This window comes from Podarcis bocagei, assembly GCF_964188305.1.
Source record: "Podarcis bocagei genome assembly, chromosome: 4".
NCBI lineage: Eukaryota > Metazoa > Chordata > Lepidosauria > Squamata > Lacertidae > Podarcis > Podarcis bocagei.
In genome coordinates, this window is record NC_138128.1 from 70,270,995 (window position 1) to 70,294,293 (window position 23,299).

General features: G+C 40.6%; 1 protein-coding gene across 14 annotated transcripts in view; it reads right to left on the bottom strand.

Annotated features, from left to right (window-relative positions):
* The window catches only part of PCDH15 (protocadherin related 15), a 678,468-nt gene that overhangs the window by 481,899 nt on the left and 173,270 nt on the right, over positions 1 to 23,299 (bottom strand). For all 14 annotated transcript variants that reach the window (XM_081189558.1, XM_081189550.1, XM_081189563.1 and 11 more), the window contains one exon: positions 11,464 to 11,542. The gene's annotated coding sequence lies outside the window, so the exon portion shown is untranslated. The remainder of the gene's footprint in view (positions 1 to 11,463; positions 11,543 to 23,299) is intronic.

Sequence of the window (23,299 nt, forward strand, 5' to 3'; positions counted from 1 at the left end):
TGATGTCAGTGGCTGACAGCCACCCTTTTCTTCCCAGAGTGCCCCAGGTGTTGTATTGCTCCAAAGAATTGGTGGGAACAGTCTGGCCATTGGCCTAATCTGTCCCATCAGTCCTCCCCATTTGGCGCTCCAGGCTGTTTTAGGCAAGCCATGGAAGTGGGAAATGACCATTTCTCACATTAGAACACAACATAATTCTGGGACATTTGGGGAAACAAAAAAGATAAGTTCACTCCTTCAAAAAAGTCTTCCCTAGTCATCGAAACACCCACCTCTTGGCATATAGTAACAGGGAAGCCAAACAGCTGACATCTTAACTTTGCTCTAATTTTAATCTTTGCTTCAAAACTAGTAAGAGTCTGTGTTATTGCTGCTCACAGGCATCTAGGAAGGAAACTAACTCCCCCCTCTTCCCCCCGAGAAAGTAGAGGAAAAACTAAAACTAAAATAAAATACCTATTCCATATTTAAGATGCATATTACTCAAGATTTCCCAAACCATTTGAACTACCATCTGAACTGCTGATGTCTTCTTTCAGATGAGAATGTGATCAGTTAAATAATGAAACTGTCTACCGGAAAAACTGCAAAGATCAAAACAATGTTACAACAATTCTTAGAAGTGCAGCAAAGGACAGCTAAATTTATTCCGAGTGGACTGAGTCACAATAAAATATTAACTGATTAGCCTCTGGCACAGAAGAAAAAATTAAGATCAAATGGAAATCTCATTGATGTAAACTAAATCCTAAAAGAGAATGGTGAAAAAAATAACATCAGCCATGTCTGACTAGAAAACAAGAGGCTATCTATGTCTTGAAATGAAGTAGCCTACACAATAAATTGCAGATTTGCTTATTTTCAAACTGATTCACTATTTGGGAAGAAGGGGCTTGGACAAGGTGCTCTCATTGGGTCTTCTTTGGAGTGAGTCTATAGCCATTCCTGTTGCTACCGCCTACTTGCTTATCTTGAAAGCAGACAGGCTTGTGAACAAGAGAAGAGGTGGTAGAAAGGAGCAGAAGTGCAGAAGTCATTATCTCTGCAAAAGGAAGAGAACAGGGAAACAAGTCCTTGGCAGCCAGAGCTGGCTAGAAGATGGGCAGGTGAAAATGGTGACAAGTATCTAAACTTGTTCACTGAAACGACAAACATTCCCCACACCCCCACACCCCAAAAAATAAAAATAAAATGTTAAATTAAGTTTATGTAAATTTGTTGAATAAGGGACATGGTGCTATGGTCTAAACCACAGAACCTAGGGTTTACTGATCAGAAGGTTGGCGGTTCAAATCCCCACAACTGAGTGAGCTCCTGTTGCTTGGTCCCTGCTCCTGCAAACCTAGCAGTTCGAAAGCCCGTCAAAGTGCAAGTAGATAAATAGGTACCGCTCTGGCAGGAAAATAAACGGCATTTCCGTGCGCTGCTCTGGTTTGCCAGAAGCGGCTTAGTCATGCTGGCCACATGACTCAGAAGCTGTATGCCGGCTCCCTTGGCCAATAAAGCAAGATGAGTGCCGCAACCCCGGAGTCGGCCACAACTGGACCTTTACCTTTACCTTTACCTTTAAGCAAAACATGTGCTTGCCACATACCTAAAATGTCAACATTTAAGCTTCAGTGTCAGGAAACAGGTAAAATCCATGTTGCCAGGTATTAATGCAACATTTGCCAAAGTGGCTGAAATAGCAACAGTTAAGGCTATCAGCTGTTAAAACCAAAAACGAACCATGGTTGTTTCTTTAAAAAGCAAAACCACCAAATACCTAGAAAACCTAGGTTTTCAAATCACATTACTGTATTTCATTGCTATTTATTTCTGGCGTGTTGCTAATGCTTAGCTTAGCAATAAAGATTGAATCCTGTACAGTTATAATATTCTATAAAACATCTTAAGGAAGAAGCAAAGGGCCTGGTACCTTATCCTTAACTGGATCATACAACTTTTCAAGCTTTTCAGATGAGAGTTCTTAAACAGTTAGAAATCATCTTTCAAGGACAACCATTCTCCTGTTTGATTTTTTTGTCTGTGTGTAATATCTTGAGTAAATGCAATGAAACATGATACAACATTATCAGTAGTAAGACAGATAGGGCAAATCTTAAGAAGTAACTGACTCAGCTTCCCAATGAAAACATGTCAGAGGAACTGATATTTGTTTCCTTGAAAAATCGAAACCGCACAGCACTTTCAAATATATGGTTGCAATGCTGTCACCGAACACAATAAACTGGGTGGACTACTCCATCCCATGGAAATATATCATTTTAGGATTTTGAAGAGTTATTTTTGCAAGGCTGAAATGTAGAAGCACTCCTGAATTCCATAATTTGGGGTGTGAGGGGAGGTGTTCTGTGTTTTCAAAGATAGCAACTTACTGGGTGTACTGCCTGAACCAATGTAAGGAAGCAATTTGTGGAAGCATATATATTTGTACCTGTGAAATGTACTGAAAAATGAAGGGGAAAATTCTTCAAGAGAGTGAGCACAGCAAAAATTGATTCTCACACTACTTTCTTTCAAATAAGTTGAAAAATGTGCAGATCTGTAGACTGACAGCTGTTTAATTTCAAGGCACGCTTGAGCAAAACCTTCCAGAAGCTGATCCAGGCAATTGTGTCCAAGACCATATTCACATTAACAGATGTGTATTTAATTGACTAGGTAGAAACTACTTAATAATGATATTTTCATAGTGAGGTTTAAATTGTCCTTTGAACCTCTCTTGCACCATTGATTTGAATGTACAATGTTAATACAGAAGAGAAAGCAAGGAAGTGGACTGTTACAATGAAAATTAGCACTATGGCCAATTGATGTAAGTTTTAGGAATGCTGCAAGAAACTTTAGGTTTGCTTTTACAGGCTACTCTGTTCAACACTCTGTGGATAAACTGAACAGTCTCGATAAACTCCCGCCATATTCTGCTACCTTCTTCCCTTGCAGAGGAATCTGCCACTAACCTGTGGTGACAGGGAAGGCCATGAAGGCTCCCTATTTGATAATCCATCCCTGTAAGGAAGGCCTGGGACCACAAGCCCAAACCTCTCCCAGCATAAATTGTGATGAATACAATCATGGAACTTTGAGTCTCCATTCCCAATGCGAATGACCCTGCCATTGTCATGCCCATGAATAATAATAATAATAATAATAATAATAATAATAATAATAATAATAATAATAATAATAATAATAATTTATTATTTATACCCCACCCATCTGGCTGAGTTTCCCCAGCCACTCTGGGCGGCTTCCAATCGAGTGCTAAAAATAATACAGCATTAAATATTAAAAACATCCCTAAACAGGGCTGCCTAAAAGACATCTGTCTTTTAAAGATAAGATAGCTGCTTATTTCCTTCACAGGGCGGGCACCACTACTGAGAAGGCCCTCTGTCTGGTTCCCTGTAACGTCACTTCTTGCAATGAGAGAACCACCAGAAGGCCCTTGGCGCTGGATCTCAGTGTCTGGGCTGAATGATGGGGGTGGAGACGCTCCTTCAGGTATACAGGACCGAGGCCATTTAGGGCTTTAAAGGTCAGCAACAACACTTTGAATTGTGCTCGGAAACGTACTGGGAACAATGCAGATCTCTCAAGACCGGTGTTATGTGGTCCCGGCGTCCACTCCCAGTCGCCAGTCTAGCTGCCACATTCTGGATTAGTTGCAGTTTCCGGTTAACTTTCAAAGGTAGCCCCATGTAGAGCGCATTGCAGAAGTCCAAGCGGGAGATGAACACTTCCCTGGTCAAGCGTGCCACAGCCACTTACTGTATACCCATCAACTGCAATTGTGTAGGACATCCCAGAATTACAAAAGCCAACCTGGTTTCTGATTGGATCCCGGGATGTGCCGTTCTGGCTCCCACAAGAGTGCGGCCTCAAAAGACACCCATTTTGGGTGGCTGTGCTCTCTTGTGAGTTAGCTAGTTTCTGTGGGAGCACAGCACCAAAATACGTGAATCCTGATTTTCCTCTTTAGCATGTTGGAGAGTGTTGTTACTGCCTGTGGAATCTATAGCTCTGTGCCACAGAGTTTGACTTTACAGGTCACGCCTATCTGAGATTATAATTAAGGATCAACAAATCCTTTGGAACAAGCATGGGTTACGGCACAGGGTACTACAGGGCAGGAAAAACAGAGGAATTCAGTGGGATATGTTGTGCAAGTGGATGTACTTTTCTGGTTGTGCAACACATATCTGGATCCAAGGGATGTGTCACTCCCAGGAATGCTGATTAGGGATGTAAGAAAACATTGCTTCCCATTCCATCCTATATTTGTTTCATGCAGCGTAGTTTCCTTTCCATAGCAGTTCATCCTCCACCAAAAGCTTTATTTGTCTCAATTTGCACAGTGGCAAAATTATGCAAGTTACATAATTATGTAGGCTACATAATTTACATGATTAATGCCAATCATATGCACTGGATTTTTCTGACATCCAGTGAAGCAGTGAACACCAGCAATTTCTGCTCCCATTTTTACCAGTATTCTCCAAAATCCCAACTGCTGGTACTAATTTTATTGCCTGATACCAATAAAACCCTGTTTGGGAAGATTCACTACTGATTTTATGAATAGTTTATTGGCTTAAAATTTGTGATTCTGTGTTGAAATTTCCAAGTGTGAAATTTAACTTAAGCTGTATGGAAGTATTTCTCTTTTAAAAATCGCTAACAAGGCTTCTTGTTTTTAAATAAAATGCAACAAGAAGGAGAAAAGTTATTAGCAACACGTTGGTAGGATCTGTCCGCAACCAGAGGTACCACTGTAATGTGTTTGTTAATACTAAAGGTGTCATAACTCTAACACTGGGTGGAGGTGGGGGAATCAATAGGGGTTTCAGATATAACATCCCCAGCCCAGCAAACTATGGTTTGTTGAAGCAGGAGAAAGAAGAGGGAAGCACCACAGCCAGTGCAGTAACAAAAACAGAGGCTAGTCACACAAACAGTGCCAGAAATAAGGAATAAGGAATGTTAATAAACATGTCAATTGTCCAATAAAGTGCAGATGAAATCTTCCTTGGGGGCACAAGAATATTATTTTGTTTGAAAACCTGCTGAAGTACAACCGACAGCTTGGCTTGCTGCTGGAATCTAACCTCAGAAACACTGCTAACGTAAAATCATGTGCTTTTTCTGATTCTGTTTCACAAGCAAGCGTGACTGTTTTAGTTCCGTTGGGAGTTCCTTCTGTCCCCTTTCCCTTTCCATCATCATCATCATCATCATCTCATTCTGCTCTATCTGTAGGTCTTCTGCAACCCATAGGAACCCCAGAAGGTAGTGTGAACCTGCTCACATTAAAGCAAGAAAACATCAGAAAATATCCAGATATTCTGTGCATGGGATTGTACTTCAGCTGCAACAGAGCAAGCTACTATTTGCATCATTTCAGCTAAAGCCAATCTACAGGACCAGGTTGTTAGATACAGTGCAGGAACAGGCAGGCATTCAAACTTCTTTTGTTCTGGTTGAACAAGCACAAGATTAAAACATTTTCTCAAACTGCTTGAAGCTTTGTCTAAGTACTGCTTTCCACACAGGCAGGTCACCTTATAAATTACATTGGCACTTTTAGAGCACTGCTGAAACCTGGTGTTAAATTGGCACCCAGTGATGGAGCTCCTAAAACATTTTTCTGTTAAAGTGACAAAAACAGAACTCCCATTATATATCATGGCATTGATCAAACAAACTGCCAGTATTAAGAACACTCTTCCTGACTTTAAGATGTTAAAAGTTCAACAGAGCTATGTTGACTCCCGACGAAGTAAACCCATGTAACAAAATGCAGGGATGAATTTTAAACAAGGGGTACTGGTACCTAGCTACTATCTGCTTTTGAAAAGAGTGGCAACACTGATCATTGTTACAGATACGATACAGATTTATTTTGGTGTTAATATTTGAAGGTCACTCATTTAGTATCACTAAGTACATAGATATAATAAGAATTCACTTGCCCACGCAACTGCATTATGTGACCCATGAGAGCAGCAAAATAACCAGACCGTACAATGGTGATGGGATAAAATCAGGCCAAATCTTTACTGACAGCAGCAGGCGGGGGAAGGGTTGGAATGGCATTGGGTCCCAAAACCAGTTCAGCATTCCGCAAGCCCCATGTTGATGGAATGGATCCACTGGGTTTGGATCACTCCAAACCTGAACAACGGGAGTTGGCCAGTGTCGAACCGTGCTGTGGTGCAAGTCAAGCAAGAAAGGTTTCACTGGGGGACCAGGGTACAGATTCCAACCAGGCAGATACCAAACCCATGCTTGGGTTTATCAATCTTCCCCTCAGGCCCCTTATGGCAGCCCCCTATACTATGTTGATCCTGCCATTTCCACCCTCATACAATGTTCTTCCACCCAACAAAGGAAAACCATAATTTTACTGAGAGAAAGGCGGGGGAAAAAACCCAACCAAGTGCCAATCAGGTTGAGAGAGGAAAAAATCCTTTCTGGCCCTGTCACCCAGCGACCCAAAATTGCTCAGTGAAGGCTCTAACCTGATAAGCCCCAAAGCAAAATGGCTGTGAGCTCCAAGGAAAGCAGCCTTATAAAGGCTTTCCCCTACTCTTTGCAGCAAAGGCTCATGGGACAGCTTTTTCCCATGATTCCATCACATAGAGAAGATAACTGGGCAAAACCTTGGTCCATTGTGTTTTCCTATTTCTCCTGCCATCCAGCATCAGTTTAGGAAGGGGCCAAACCTGTCACTAACCCCACATTCCTCTGAAGCAAATAATGGCCCCTAGAGAGGTCAAAATAAACACTCCTTCCCCATCCTGAAATGTTTGTTGCAATTGTGCTTAATTCAACCTGCTGTGCTGTGTCATGCACTGGCAGAGGAAGAGGAGTGTGGGGGAAGCAGCACGATCCTGGCAGGGTGCCCTTGCGGATGCCCCCTGCCCCCACGATGCGTGCCAGCCCCGCCCGTGCCTGCTTTCTGCCCCCCATGCCGGAGCATGAAGCTCCGCCACTGGTGCCATGTGTGTCTGTGTGCAGGTTTGCATGCATGTGCACAAGTACACAAATGAATGAACACACACACATACATAGAGAAGCACTGGATATGCATTGTGGATAGCTCAGTCAGGACAGCGTGAGACTCTTAATCTCTGGGTCCTGGGTTCAAGCCCTGCGTTGGGCAGAAGATTCCTGCATTGTAGAGGGTTGGACTAAATTACGCGCTGTGTCCTCAACTGCAAGACTATGTCCCTATAGGAATGAATGGCAACTATTCACTTGTGTGGGAGAAAGCCAAATATGTATTTGGAGCACCATTAAGGTAGGGGCTAAGCCTTCTGCGTCCTCTCACAGTTAATCCATTTAATTTGTCCCCTAAGAAATTCAGCAAAATTCATAAATACTCCAACCAGGGCTTGCTCTGGCTTTTTGGCCACCTCAGGGTGCAATGAAATGTTGGGAGTGTGGGATGAACTGGTGGAAATGGTCTCTAGATAAACTATAACCATTACTTGCCAACTTGGTGGGTAAAACATCTAGCACAGATCAGCTATGAAGGATAGAGTTCTTGTTTCAAATGATAGTCAGCTGCTATTAAAAGCAAGATAATCTAACAGTCACCTGACCCTCATCCTTTAGTAAAGCTTTAACTTAAGTGTAACAGAGGAAGTAACTTATGACATAGACCCGCATCTTACCAGTAGAGTAAGGCTCTCAAGTGTGCAATATTAAGCAGAACTTATCAATACGCATTCAAGTGGTCTAGATGTAATAAATTGCCCTCTAAAATGTAATTAAGGCAAATAAGAAAAGTTCCTGTGCAAATTCCCAGCAACTGAGCACACTTGTCAGTTGTGCCTATAGGATTACCAGATTGCCCTCCAGCAGCCTTCTTAACAACAAACAAAACGTTCCTTTTTCTAACATGTGACATTTTTCTTCCAAAAATGTACAAAACAGATTTTACGTGTAACTAAGAAGCTCGTTTTAAAATATAAGCTAGGGCTACAATGCATAATCATCTCTTTCTTTTATATATATATAAGTGCCTAGGACTTGCTGATCGTATGGTCGGCAGTTCGAATCCCCGCGGCGGGGTGAGCTCCCGTCGTTCGGTCCCAGCTCCTGCCCACCTAGCAGTTCGAAAGCACTCTTAAGTGCAAGTAGATAAATAGGTACCGCTTTATAGCGGGAAGGTAAACGGCGTTTCCGTGTGCTGCGCTGGTGCTGGCTTGCCAGCTGCAGCTTCGTCATGCTGGCCACGTGACCCGGAAGTGTCTTCGGACGGTGCCGGCTCACGGCCTCTAGAGCGAGAAGAGCACGCAACCCTAGAGTCGGACACGACTGGCCCGACAGGCAGGGGTACACACACACACACACACACACACATATATATGAAAAATAATAAATAATTCATATGTATTGCTTAAAACCATAACAACCCCAATATAAAACAATAAAACAGAGGGATAGACACAATGCAGCAAATAGCATGAAAAACAAAGCTTAAATAAATAAACGAAGCATAAATAAAAACAAACTAATTAAAACCTGGTAGCTGACCCTTCAAATGTCATAATTAGCTCTACCAGTCATTTAACTAGATTTAAATTTCCATCATACTGGTTTCTAGCTGTAGTTTTGTAGGTAACTGCTGTCCGTAATTAAATATACAAAAATAAAATTGAGGAAATAGAGACAATCAATTCTGTGATATTTCACATTTGCAATGTAAACTTTGGCTTGTGCCCCAGTATACTGCGGCTCCCATTTATGGAGTGTTATGTTCTGGGCCCCTAAACGCATAAAGCGGGGAGCACCCTGTAAAAATCGCATAAAGTGGGAGCACCCTGTAAATGCGCCTTAAACACCCTCTCTGCCACTCTCTCTTCTATCCATGCAAAAAATATCCAAAAATATGTAAATGTGGGGATGCCTGTATTAATATCCTTACAGGAAACCTATTTTCTGACCTTAGAAACCTATTTTCTGACCAGTGGTAGAAACTTAGATTGTATGGTATCTTTGCTAATATCAAGAAATGTAGAAAGCATTAATTGCAACCAAGCAAGAGTGAGTTCCTTCATCAAACAAAGTGTACTAATTTTAAATAAGCAATCCCCTGGGTTTGGTTTATATTTATACTGGAGGTATAAAGAGATGCAAAATTTTCCTGCATAAACACATCATTTCTACACAATTTAAAATCTTTCTTGGCTAAAGCAATATCCCCTTGGGGGGAAAAATAATTGCGTAGGTTGTCAAATTTCTGAAATAAATATGTCATATTTTGATACCAGGATTTATCCATCAATGGACTAAATGTTCATTGTTCCTGATAGCATAATTTTGCCAAGCAAAGCTCTGGCACTCTTTTACATTTTAGAGAATAATTAAATATCTGCTGAGAAATCTTCATGGACCAAATAAACGATCCTGTCTCCAGCCACAAACACTGGATTGGTGTATATTGGGTGAGGTGTGTGAGAGTTTTTACCATTAATTTAGTATTTACCATTAATTTAGTATTTTACCATTAATTTAGTAATTTTGGATACCATCAACTAAAGCTTTAATGGAAGATAAGAAAAACTGTTCCTTCATTCATCTCAATCACTACAGGCAATCACAAGAAGCAGCAAAAGCCCAATAGAAGCTATTCAGTTTAGTTCAAAAGGAATCAGTGATAGAGAAAGCAATTGTAACTCATATTTATCATAGCATCATAGAATTGTAGAGTTAGAAGGGACCTCGAGAGTCATCTAGTCCAAGCCCTTGCAATGCAGAAATCTCAACAAGATCATACATGACAGGTGGCCATCTAACCTCTGATTACAAAGCTTCAAGGAAGGAGAGTTTTTTACCGATTACATCTGGGTCTAATCTGAAGCAAAAGTAAAGGGAAGGATTTGCATTTCCCAGTACAAGAACAAAGTGTGTATCTCCTCTTCAAGGAATATTCATGTTCTCCCATGGCATGATCTGAAGGCACTACCTTGCTGAAGCTAAGCACTTCTAGGTCTGCTACTCAATGCTTGGATGGGTGATGGTTTTGGATTCCTTGATGAAACACAGTGGGATATGATGATGATCATTTCCCCCTTTGCCTGTGAGCCGCTAGCACAAGTGTGACTAAAATTTGAGCCTCCTCTTCCCATTTACTTTTAATATTTGAAGCAGCCTTCAGAGCAGCTGAGATTAAAAAGAACACTGTCATCCCTTTCTCTATGCCTATATTAAAGTTTTGGAAATACAGCGGTACCTCGGGTTAAGAATTTAATTCATTCTGGAAGTCCGTTCTTAACCTGAGGTACCACTTTAGCTAATGGGGCCTCCCACTGCCACCACACAATTTCTGTTCTCATCCTGAAGCAAAGTTCTTAACCCAAGGTACTATTTCTGAGTTAGCGGAGTCTGTAACCTAAAGCGTCTGTAACCTGAAGCGTCTGCAACCTGAGGTACCACTGTATGCAGGTTCACTCAGTTTAAGCCCCAGAAGATTAATCAACTGGGTTTGTTTGGCACTTTTTTTAAAAAAAAAGTTTGATAAATAGACAGGGACAAGGAACAAACTGGACACAAGAAGGACCAGCCATTCTGGCTGCTCATGTCCCAGTGCATCTGCCTCATTCCTATCGAAGTGGTCAGGTGAGATTGGGCTATAATATTTAACACTGATATATTCATATGGATTTGGAAGGAAGGAAACTGAGCTCCCTTTACCTCCATTTGACTTATGATATGTTTCTATGCTGTGACTTAGCATGTTTCTGACAACCTGGCTCAGTCATGAGAAATCAGTTGGCCTGAAAACAAACGTGGTTCATCATTTGAGCAATGAGTAAGACAGAGGGGTGGAAAGGTTTGTCTCAAGTCACCCATATAGAAGTTTTCTTGAAAAACCCTAACTACCCTTCCATTTTAAGAAGTGGACAGATGTGTGCATAACCTGTGACTGCCACATCACATCCCATTTGGCTCTCAGTAAGTGCAAGGATTGTAGGGATGCAGGTGGTGCTGTGGGTTGAACCACAGAGCCTAGGACTTGCCGATCAGAAGGCCGGCGGTTCGAATCCCTGTGATGGGGTGAGCTCCCATTATTCGGTCCCTGCTCCTGCCAACCTAGCAGTTCAAAAGTACGTCAAAGTGCAAGTAGATAAATAGGTGCCGCTCTGGTGGGAAGGTAAACGGCGTTTCCGTGCGCTGCTCTGGTTCACCAGAAGTGGCTTAGTCATGCTGGCCACATGACCCAGAAGCTGTACGCCGGCTCCCTCGGCCAATAAAACGAGATGAGCGCCGCAAGCCCAGAGTCGGTCACGACTGGACCTAATGGTCAGGGGTCCCTTTACCTTTACTTTAAGTGCAAGGATTATGAATATAAATAAAAACATATTCGTTTAACTCTTCATGCAAAATGTAACATATGCTCTCTGACGTTAAATAAACAAAAAGATTCAAGTTTCTGAAACATTTCCTCACCAAGACTCTGGAGTCATGATGTTGGGTTGAGCTTCACTGCAATATGGCATTCTGTAGTTTGTCCACCATTGTTGCAAGCCTGTGGATAAAAAAAATCATATATATTTTTTAAAAGTATGGTAGCAAAATGGTGTTATGTTATAAATGCATGCAGTAGCAAACACAGAACAGTCTTAACGATAATTCATTTGATCGTATATAATTTTGTGGCACTTGCCAACTGTAATAAAAAGAGGGCCTCCTTTTAATCCAAGTCTACATACTGAAGACTGGCGCAAAAGCAACAGCACTTCTTTCTTATGGTTGGGTTATTTAATATCTTTATTTCACTTTACTGTTACAATTTGATACTTTTATCCACAACATATGTGTATGTGTGTCCAGTATTTAAAGTCATTACAATAAATTTTTGACAGGAGCCTTTCTGGATTTTTTTATTCAAGACACTGAACCAAGAAGCTGTAGGAACAGTATTTTATTCTAGTTCTTTAAAATATATATATAATAAAAAAGATGTGATAAATAAATGTGAAGCAGCTAAGCATTCCTCAGTGACTACCCAAAAGTGGATTTATTTCCCTCCCTAAGCTATTTATAAAACTATAGTAATATTTAATATTTAATGTTAATATTTACATGAATATTGTACAAAACCCTGTAAAGTCCAGATACTTGCACTTGTAAAATAGGAATACTTGATATATGCCCTAAACATCCTTGGTATTGTTCAAATGTCATTCATATTTTGTCCATTAGGGTCCACGCAAATTAGTCAGTATATAGCCCAATTGCACATACTGTCTTATTGAGTGGGTGGCAACATGCCCTTATTTGCTTGCCTCTCAAGGCAGAGCTCTATTCTGACTTTCTTCACCAATATAAAAGGACCTGTTTCATTATATATTGCAAGCGGTGATGTTGCCATAATCCATAAACACAAGGAGCTCATATGTATCACAAATAATTCATTTCCCCCAGAGGTAAATCAAGATTCTGCACGTGTGCTCAATATTTAGCAGACCCAAATACCAGGTCACAGTATCTAAAATATTATTTGCTTGAAAACATTTTTTTTTTAATTTTACAGACAATAATTTCATCAATATATGAACCTAAAGTCAAATGTCCCCCCACAAAAAAGAGAAATGTGCTTATGTGTACCCACGTAGCAAGGTCTGCTGCAGAATCTGCTAATCAGCTGTGAAATGTGCCAAATACACTTTCCTTTTTGTGTGGTAAGAGCACCTGTGCTTCTAAGGAGCTCTCCTTAAAATTCAGTGCCACCAGCTATTGAATAAATTTATCCAATGAAGACCCAAGCAGCTCACAAATACTAAGGTTATATCTGCAATGAGTGTTTATTTTCAGAATGAAACCACTTTCTCAAGAAGTGCTTTTTAGGGGCAAAAATATATGCTCAGTCTCCACAATCCTATAAGAAAATGTTGCATTTATCCTGCCTTAATGTCAGTTAAATATATTAAGATAAGACTTGATGAAGAATATTGAAAAAAGAGAAGGAAATGGTTCTGTAAGCATACCACTAAAATGTACCACTTTCCACATGCTCTGAAAAAAATATTTGCAAAGTAGATTATAATTAATTACTAAGAAGGAAATTATAACATAACAACATAACATAACCCTAAGGAGCTGCATCTCTGAAATCAGTTCATTGTGGAATTAACATAGAGATTCCACACACGGTAATTTAGTGATGTACTAACAAGCAGTGTTCTTTCCAATGCTCAAGATTCATTCTGTTATGCTGATTCACAAATAAAGATCAACATATGTCCTTGGCAACTTAAAATGAAAGTTTATTACCTACAGGTTCAGCCCATGACATTTGTTCTTATTGACTCAGAATGGGCAATTACTGAGCAATACCATCTTGAAAAACCTCTCTGTGAATCACCCCATTAGTTTCTCCTGTCTGTCTGTCTGTCTGTCTGTCTATATCACTAGTGAAACCGTGATTCATAAACTCCATGTAATGTTCTTCCCACATGCAGGCTGGGTGGCAATACAACTTGACTGTCTGGTGTCTAGATCTTTGCTCTATGCTGGGTCAAATCCTGTGAACTGAAACATTTTAACTCACTTCTGTCAATATGTAGTTTTGGCTTCTGTACCCCACCCTGAAGGGGACATTAAAAGGTTAACTTTATGTATGGGTGTATGGTCTCCAAGGTTGGTTTCTTCACAGAGGTTTATTAGTAGTAGGGTGTACTTGTCCATCATTCATGCAGAAGAAGGAAAAGACACTTGCTGTAAAATCTGAATGCCCTCTAAGCCGGATAAAAAGAAGCTGTACCAACTCCAGCAAAACAGAATTAAGTCTTTCCCATGGACTTCCCCGTAGTTGGGCAAAAGAACAGAGGAATAATAGAAAAGGAAATATTTTTAAGGCCCTTAGGTGCACAAATAGACAAAACACTACAGGTATACAACTATGTAAGTTTCAAGGAAGTGCCTTGAGGCAAAAAGCAGTGTTGCAGATTTCATCTCCATTAAAAAACAACAATAACACCACAAATCTAAAAAAATCCACATCTGTTCAAGTTAGAGGATTAAAGTGAGCAGGGAACTCACAGCACAGTCAGAATACAATGAAGCATCATCAGCAGTATTGGTCAGTGAATCACTCCAAAGGTTTATCTGTCCTATAATAAGCCTTGAAGAGATATAGAATGCAGATTTCGTGGACACCTACTACGCCAAACTCAGAGACACAGGGCAGAAGGCTATCTGCTATTGTTAGCTGCCATTACCCAAATACTTGCCAAAAACAACATCCAAAGTACTTTTTTCTCAAGTCGGCCCAAGCCCTCTCCTGTCACTGGTGATTTCTGCCCCCAAAGTGCACAGAAGGAGATTACACCCAGAGCTGACATGAGGGTGGTCATGCAGCCTGTGCTTGTTGCTGCTGGACAACACAATCTCCTGTTATTGGCCCCGGGGCCAAAGTGTTAGCTGAAGAAGAAGAAGAAGAAGAAGAAGAAGAAGAAGAGGAGGAGGAGGAGGAGGAGGAGGAGGAGGAGGAGGAGGAGGAGGAGGAGGAGGAGGAGGAATAGTTTGGATTTGATATCCCGCTTTATCACTACCCGAAGGAGTCTCAAAGCGGCTAACATTCTCCTTTCCCTTCCTCCCCCACAACAAACACTCTGTGAGGTGAGTGGGGCTGAGAGACTTCAGGGAAGTGTGACTGGCCCAAGGTCACCCAGCAGCTGCATGTGGAGCAGCGGAGACACGAAGCCAGTTGCCCAGATTACGAGACTACCGATCTTAACCACTACACCACACTGGCTCTCAGTGCTCAGCCATATCCCCAGGGCAGAACTTAAATATGTGCTGTTGGGAGAGATGGACACTAGATAAGGGCAATTCATGGCTCAATGGTTTTGACACTTGGGCATCCCACAGTGGATTGCTTACCTGCTGCTGAATGTCCACAAATGATACAAGGGAAAGGGGAGGTGAAAGGGGAGAGCTGAGGAAAGGATTGGGATTAGGAGAATGGAGGGAAGAGAGGGATCCTGTGTTCTTCAGAGAAGGTATATCTGAGAGTATGCATATGTGACATAGACAGATGGTTGCATGGGAAAACATAGGAGGTTGGGTGAGGGAAGAGGGAAAGGAATTTTTACAATATAATATACAAATACAAATATAATTCTCCACTTGTAAATATAATTTTTATGAAGATTTTCTTTTTTTCCCTTCAGAAAATCAAAATGCAACAAAACTCAGTTTTAACTGGAACTATATGAGTTAATAACATGACTCAGTAAGCACTTGGTTGCAAAGCCAGTTTAACAGGGCATTCCAAAGTAACAAGGTGCCCTACATTCATTAATTTTCAACAAAAGCTTCACTTACAATAAAATGATTCCAGAAATACTCCCAGGGTTCTCATTATTGATTACTATCTACAGCAAAACAAATGAGCCCCTCATACAAACTATCCTATTAATCCAGGTTTCTTCAGATTGGAACTCGTCTAGGTGATCATGATATAGTACCAAAGGGTTTTTAAAAAATAAAATAAAAATAAAATAAAATAAAAGGTAGGATACATGCTATGCAAAAGTGACATTTCACTGTAACAGATTAAAAACCTCTACAGTACTTAATTCACTGAAATCCCTTTCCATATCAAGGCCTCTATCTGACAATAAAAAAATCTAGTCATTTTCAAATGCTTAAAATTGAAGATTTTTTTTCCAGTAATTCAACAGCTATCACCTTTCCCACTTTGCACTGGAAGCCTTTGCTATTTTATATAGTAGATGAAAAAATAATTATGCTAAAAGATGGTTCACTTCACAAAGGTTGAAAAATGCATTCAGGAATTGAATAGGGAAGGGATAGCCTTAACTTGTCAACTTATCTTCTTTGAATATATTTAATACTTCTCAAAAGTTGTCACTCTTAAGGCAATTAATAGCACAATCCTACACATATCTATTCAGAAGCAAGTTTCACTGAATTCAGTGGGACTTAGCCCCAAGTCAGTAGGTACAGGACTGCAACCATTCTCCTTTCCTTTTGATGAACGTTCTTTATTGCTTATACTTCAGCTCCATAAAACCAATATTAGGCTGAGCACATGATTATTCCATGACAGTATTTCCCTTAATTTCTATTGCAATGATTGAAGTGACACATTTTTCACTTCACTTATAGTTGGCCATAGAAAAGTCATGTAAAATCTAGGAGGGTGTTAGTAGACCACAAGCTGAACATGAGTCAATGGTGTGATGCAGCAGCTTGAGAGCAGTACATGTGAAAAGGATCTAGGAGTCTTGGTTGACCACAAACTTGACATGAGCCAACAGTGTGACGCGGCAGCTAAAAAAGCCAATGCAATTCTGGGCTGCATCAATAGGAGTATAGCATCTAGATCAAGGGAAGTAATAGTGCCACTGTATTCTGCTCTGGTCAAACCTCACCTGGAGTACTGTGTCCAGTTCTGGGCACCACAATTCAAGAAGGACACTGACAAACTGGAACGTGTCCAGAGGAGGGCAACCAAAATGGTCAAAGGCCTGGAAACGATGCCTTATGAGGAACGGCTAAGGGAGCTGGGCATGTTTAGCCTGGAGAAGAGGAGGTTAAGGGGTGATATGATAGCCATGTTCAAATATATAAAAGGATGTCACATAGAGGAGGGAGAAAGGTTGTTTTCTGCTGCTCCAGAGAAGCGGACACGGAGCAATGGATCCAAACTACAAGAAAGAAGATTCCACCTAAACATTAGGAAGAACTTCCTGACAGTAAGAGCTGTTCGACAGTGGAATTTGCTGCCAAGGAGTGTGGTGGAGTCTCCTTCTTTGGAGGTCTATAAGCAGAGGCTTGACAACCATATGTCAGGAGTGCTCTGATGGTGTTTCCTGCTTGGCAGGGGGTTGGACTCGATGGCCCTTGTGGTCTCTTCCAACTCTATGATTCTATGAGTCTATGAAAAAAAAGCTAATGCAATTCTAGGCTGCATTAACAAAAGTATAGTGTCCCAAAATCAAGGGAAGTAATAGTACCACTCTGTTCTGCCTTGGTCAGACCAGTTGGTCCAGTTCTGGGTGCCACAGTTTATGAAGGATATTGAAAAGCTGGAAAGTGTTCATATTAGGGTGACCAAGATGTCTGGAAACCAGGTTTACAAGGAACAATTGAGGGAGTTGAGTATGTTTAGCCTGGAAAAGAAAAGACTAAAGATAGTCATCTTCAAATATCTAAAAGGTCACATGGAAGATGGAAGAAGCTTGTTTTTTGCTTCTTCAGAGGGTAGGACCCAAACCATTCGATTCAGGTAACAGGAAAGTAGATTCTGATTAGACTTTCTGACAGTAAATGCTGATCCCCACCTCCAATTCATAGTCTTTTTTCACAGTTCGTTTGCATTTGCTACGAGACACTGTTTTCAGAGACATTATGCAGCTAGGGGAGAAGAGAGAAAAATGGGCAGATAGTGAACTTTTGTCCTCAAAAGCACCCATATACTTTCTTCCATATTTTGCCATTCATTCATTTGGGAAATAATATAAAATTATTAATAAACAATATAGGGGAGGCAGAACCTTCTACCTAATCACGAAACTGGGTCGTTAGTCCTTCTCCAGCAGGTAACCCACAGTATTTGTGCATGCACATAAGATGTAGCGGCTATGCCATAACCGCATATGAGAAGCAAGGGAGCATAAAGGTTTCTGCCATAATTTTTCTTAATATTGAAACAGAAATGAAAACAGATGGATCCTCCCTTTCTTTCAAAAGGGTCTTTCTTCTGCAAAAGGGGATAATAACTCATACTGCTCAAGACTCCCTTTCTTTTCAGAGTCACAGGAACAACAGCAGAAAACTGACACGTTGTCTTCTAGGTAACTTAAAAAATGCATATAGTGGTACAATAGCCAGTTATAGTTTTTGATGTTTATCAGTAGGAAGATATATTAATTATATTTAATACTCCACAGACTTACATATGTGGGTTAATGAACAAAGCAAAAAAATGGCTGGTACCTGTTTTGTTTTTTGTTTTTAATAAAAAAAGTCATGTGGCTAGCACACACAGAGTCCCAGTAGCAAATCATTGGGTCTCATCATGAGGCAGATTAATGAAGCATAGGAATAGGGTATTAAACCTTGTATTTCCATTCACCTGCATGGAGCAGCTGAACCCATCCCCTCTTCAGCTGAACCCATCAACCCCCATGCAGTGAAGCAGACCACACTTTGAAGTAAGTTTAAAAATTATTTACTTACTTAATTGAGTTCACAGTCATGCATTTTCCTTATGGCAACAGCAATAAGATAATGCAAGTAAAATACTTAGCTGAAGTTCAGCAAAGGCAATCTCAGACAATGTCTGAGACTGAGAGCTAAATTGAGGCATGTCCGCCTTCTTTGAGTGTAGCATGAGAAAGAGAGAGAGAGAGAGAGAGAGAGAGAGAGAGAGAGAGAGAGAGGAACAGGAAACAAGTGTTACAGTGGTACCTCAGGTTAAGTACTTAATTCGTTCCGGAGGTCCGTTCTTAACCTGAAACTGTTCTTAACCTGAAGCATCACTTTAGCTAATGGGGCCTCCCGCTGCTGCTGCGCCGCTGGAGCCCGATTTCTGTTCTTATCCTGAAGCAAAGTTCTTCACCTGAAGCACTATTTCTGGGTTAGCGGAGTGTGTAACCTGAAGCTTATGTAACCTGAGGAACCACTGTACTTCCTTCCTCCTATGAGAAGACAGGACATGACCTCACTACTAACTAGAACTCTGTTGTCCTTAACCCCTTCATATACTAACTAGCATTCTTAGGCCTGAATGCAAATCTCTCACAGTTTTAGCACTGATGCTGTCAGGGCAACACTATGGGACAAAGTCCCACTCAGCAGAGTGAGTAAGAAGACCACCACCATGGTAGTATGGCTGACTTTCCACATTTTCAAATACGTGAAGTAATGCCCAATACTATCTAAAGATAGTACAGAATCTAAAATTGCTAAACTGTGCCAATGAGTTTCAGTAGCAAATTACTGCAGAACAGTTTATAGTGTATTACAGAATGACAGAAACTGAAAGTCTTGAGAACTTGCTAAGATAGACACACAAATATGAAAATGCCACAGCAATGGCCGGAAGTTGAAGTGAATGGAAGGGCAAGCAACCCACAAAAATATTACAGTTGTGACATCTTAAGTTTTGCATCTGTTTGAAATAGAAAATGATGATGATACCTATTTCCTTGCCATCCCTTTATTTCAATATTTTCATCCCAACCTATTTATCCGCCTGAATAGATTGTCTCAAACAACAGCAAAAGGTTCATATAGAAAATCCCTCAACGAGCTTTGTAATTAATAATTCACCTTGATGCAAACAAGCTGGCAAAGGTCAGTTGGTTTGACCATGCTATCTAGAAGAACATTAATCTGACTTTACTGAAGCATGCAGGCATGAAGCTTATTTGGTTGCTTCTTCCACTGACAGTGGCTGGGAGGGAAGCCAAAGCAGTTTAAAGAGAGAGAGAGAGAAAGAGAGGAAGAGCAAATGATGCCTATTTCCCCAGGAGACCTTGAAAGGGCTTGGGTTTAAAACATGACCTGACAACATTTCAACAACCCAGATTTTGTCAGCCACTAAAGTCTGATTGTTTTAATACATACATATGGCACAAGAACCCTTGAGGCATGCCTGAAGGTGAATAAAGAGCAGCAGATCAAATCTGCAAGCAGAGGGTCACCGCGCAGAATTCTGAACACATACAAATATATATTTTTAACACAGTGCAGAAATAAAAAGGGACATTAAAGTCTACTATCACAGCAAGGCAAAGCTATTTACAGGTACAAGTATGCATTTTCTACTCATATCACTCTTATTTTCTGTATTGTTTTCTCATTGCTGAGATTGGCCAGGACCAATGAAGATTTCAAAAACCTAAGATTCTTTTTGTAGCTTTGTGTTTTTGGCATGAATTCAAAGGATTCATCTTCTTCAGCCAAATCTGCGGGAGCCATTCTATTGCCCCTAGATGGCCTCCCACCCCAACCCCCTCTATCCCTTATTTTAAAATCCCAATTTTGGCTGCAAGGGCACCATGTAGAGTCCGCTCTGCAAAAAAGCCCTGGCGGTGGTAAAATATTTCCCTGCAGAAAACCCATAGGGCAAGGCTGTCTTCTAATGGGTTAATGTTTCCACCACTACCATAGTAGTTTTCTGAGGACACAGCCTTTTTATCTGCACCATTTCCTCTTCCCACAGCTTCCTGCTTCTTTTGCTAATGGTTGGGTAATCCAACCCTAACAGAACAAATTTGGGGTATGTACAGAGGCTGGAGGAGGAGGAAGATAAACCTAATATGCCATTGCGTAAGTGGGTAACCACTTACTGGATGGCACCCCAAGTTTGCATGGGCAATGGGTAGGGGTTAGAAAGACACCTAACATTTTCCTCATGCTATTTTGATCTAGTATTCATCATAACTCATTTCATCCCATAGGCTGCCTTCAGCCAGAATCGTGTGTTTTTTTTAAAAAAAATGTTCTCACTGGAATTTATATTACAGGTTTAGAAACTATGTATTCCTCTTGAGTGCTGATTAAGAAAGGATTATCCTGCTCAACAGCACACTTAATTCAGATTCTACATGATTTCCTGAGGTTACTTACAAACTAATATTCCAATTACTGCTGCACATTACTTTAGTATCCTTCTTCTGCCCCCCCCCCCTTTTCAAGTATTATTATAATCTAACTAGGAATGGAACATAAAAGGGATCATAAGCAACAAGTAAAGCCAATGAGCAAACTTAATCATCTTGCTGATGACATTGCACAAACAAGAGTCTGAAGTCTACTGAAGCAGGAATTGCCCACTGCAAGAAACAGAGAGCTGTCATCAAAAAGAGCATTTCTCTGTTGATTCTTCCTTTTATCTCCATGGTGTAGTAAACCATTTAACTCTGTGACAGGGTACCATCATGTGCCTCCTTCCTTTTAAACTTCAGATCACTAGCTACCACTGGTGAGGTGTGCACAATAGGATAATGTCCTGTGAATCTGTCACTGCTACTGAATGAGAGTTTGGAGACCTTGACAAGGATGGCATTTTTGGTAGGCACAGCATGTCTTCAGTAATGTGAAGTATTACCCTGAGATTAAGAAAGGTCAAATGCTCTAAAAGCCATATTTTAGATGCAGCCATGAGGATATCCCACAAGGTGTTGGGATGTAGTATTTCTCTTCAGTTGTAAAAAAAAAAAAAAGGATTGCCATCTTATTCACAGAAAAAAATGATTATAGCCAAACAGAAAACACACACCATTTTTACAAATAGCCCAGTTTGATGACTTAATTAGCTCTTCGAGGGGCTGCAGCAGCTATTAACATATTCTGTGCTCGGCAGAATTCTTATCAAGAATATATATTTCTTAAACAGACAAATGAAGCCTCAGACCAGGCTTCCCCAAACTCGGCCCTCCAGATGTTCTGAGACTACAGTTCCCATCATCCCTGACCACTGGTCCTGCTAGCTAGGGATCATGGGAGCTAAAGGCCAAAAACATCTGAAGGGCCGAGTTTGAGGAAGCCTGCCTCAGACAAATGAGAGCCAAAGCTTAGATGCACATTCAGAGCAATTCAGGTAGATGTGCAACAGGTTATTTTTACTTATTCAATTTTCCTTGATAAGGGGAAATTCAGATTAAATGGAAAATGGAAAAAGGTCCAGACTGACATGTTGATGACAACATTATGGATGCTGCAAAAAAAGAAATGTGTGCACTAACAGCACTGAATCCACAATAAACTCCTGTCTGGAAACACTTGTGATTCTTCTTTTGTTTTAACCATATGCATTCGTCAGTTCATTAAGTTGGTCCTCTGTGGATAAAAAACACACACTGCAGTGGGCTTTCAGTTCAATGAGAAAGATGCAAGTTAACACAATTTAGAGCAATGTTCTACGGCTTATGTTTGCTAAAGAAACTAATCTTGTGAAATCAAGCCTTTATTATTCTGCATAGTTCAAGCTTTGCAGAGCTTAAACAATTAAATAAAATACAGACTTGAAGCTAGACTTCATATTCAAAAGGAAAAAAACTACCGTATTTTTTGCTCTATAAGACTCACTTTTTCCCTCCTAAAAAGTAAGGGGAAATGTGTGTGCTTCTTATGGAGCGAATGAAGGCTTGCGCAGCTATCCCAGAAGCCAGAACAGCAAGAGAGATTGCTGCTTTCACTACACAGCGATCCCTCTTGGCTGTTCTGGCTTCTGAGATTCAGAATATTTTTTTTCTTGTTTTTCTCCTCCAAAAACTAGGTGCGTCTTGTGGTCTGGTGCGTCTTATAGAGCGAAAAATATGGTATTTTATTTCTGCTATTTATGTATATAAATGGCTTAGTTTGCATAAAGTGAAATGTCAAGATCTAATACTGGAATGCATTTTTTTTAAAAGATATACATATTTTTAATTACAGAACATAGTTATTCTGAAATCAGTTCTGCTTACAGATGGGGCACAAATCTTGACACAGAAATGTTACAAGAGAACAGGATTACTACAGATGAAGTGCTTGTCCACTAGGGGGCACTACATTTTCACTGCAGCACCTCCTGTTAAATTCTCTCACCTAATACATTATGTAAACTAGTAAACTATAGAATTTTGCACCACGGAACACATTTGGGTTGCATACGGTTGCAGTGCTGCATTAGTGTGACATGCTATTTATAAACTGTAAATGCATATAGAATTATCTGTGCAAATTCCAAACTCACAGTCATTTGTTATGACTTTATGCAGATCCTGAACCTTCTTTATTAAAGTTGTGGACTTTACACAAAACACACACCTTGGGAATCTTCACTCCAGGTACGTGCAGGCAAAATATACTACTTAACAGTAGCAGCAGCGGCAGGAAAAACAGCAGCAACACAGACAAAGAATGTATGTAGTGTCTAGCCTTTCGAAGAAACAGACTAGAAATCTTGCAAAGGGACACCAAAGGATGTGATACTTTAACCATATGGAGGCAACTTGAAACTGCTTCAGGGTTGCACCATACAGCTAGGCATATTGTACACTAAGATGATCTGTCGCTACCCTGTCTGATTTCCTTGGTTCTGGAACAAACTTAAAATGCACAGGTGGGCATCCTGCAGCCCATGGGCTACAACCTCATTTTATGCGGTCACCAATATTTCCCGAAACTCTCCCCATTTCCCTATCCCATCAGAGTTCCTTCCTCCTGGTTCACTTCTTTCGTGTCCCTGCCCCCCTTATGTAGTTTTAGATTGAACAATAGGAAGGGAATATACTGGGTTAAACCATAGAGCCTAGGA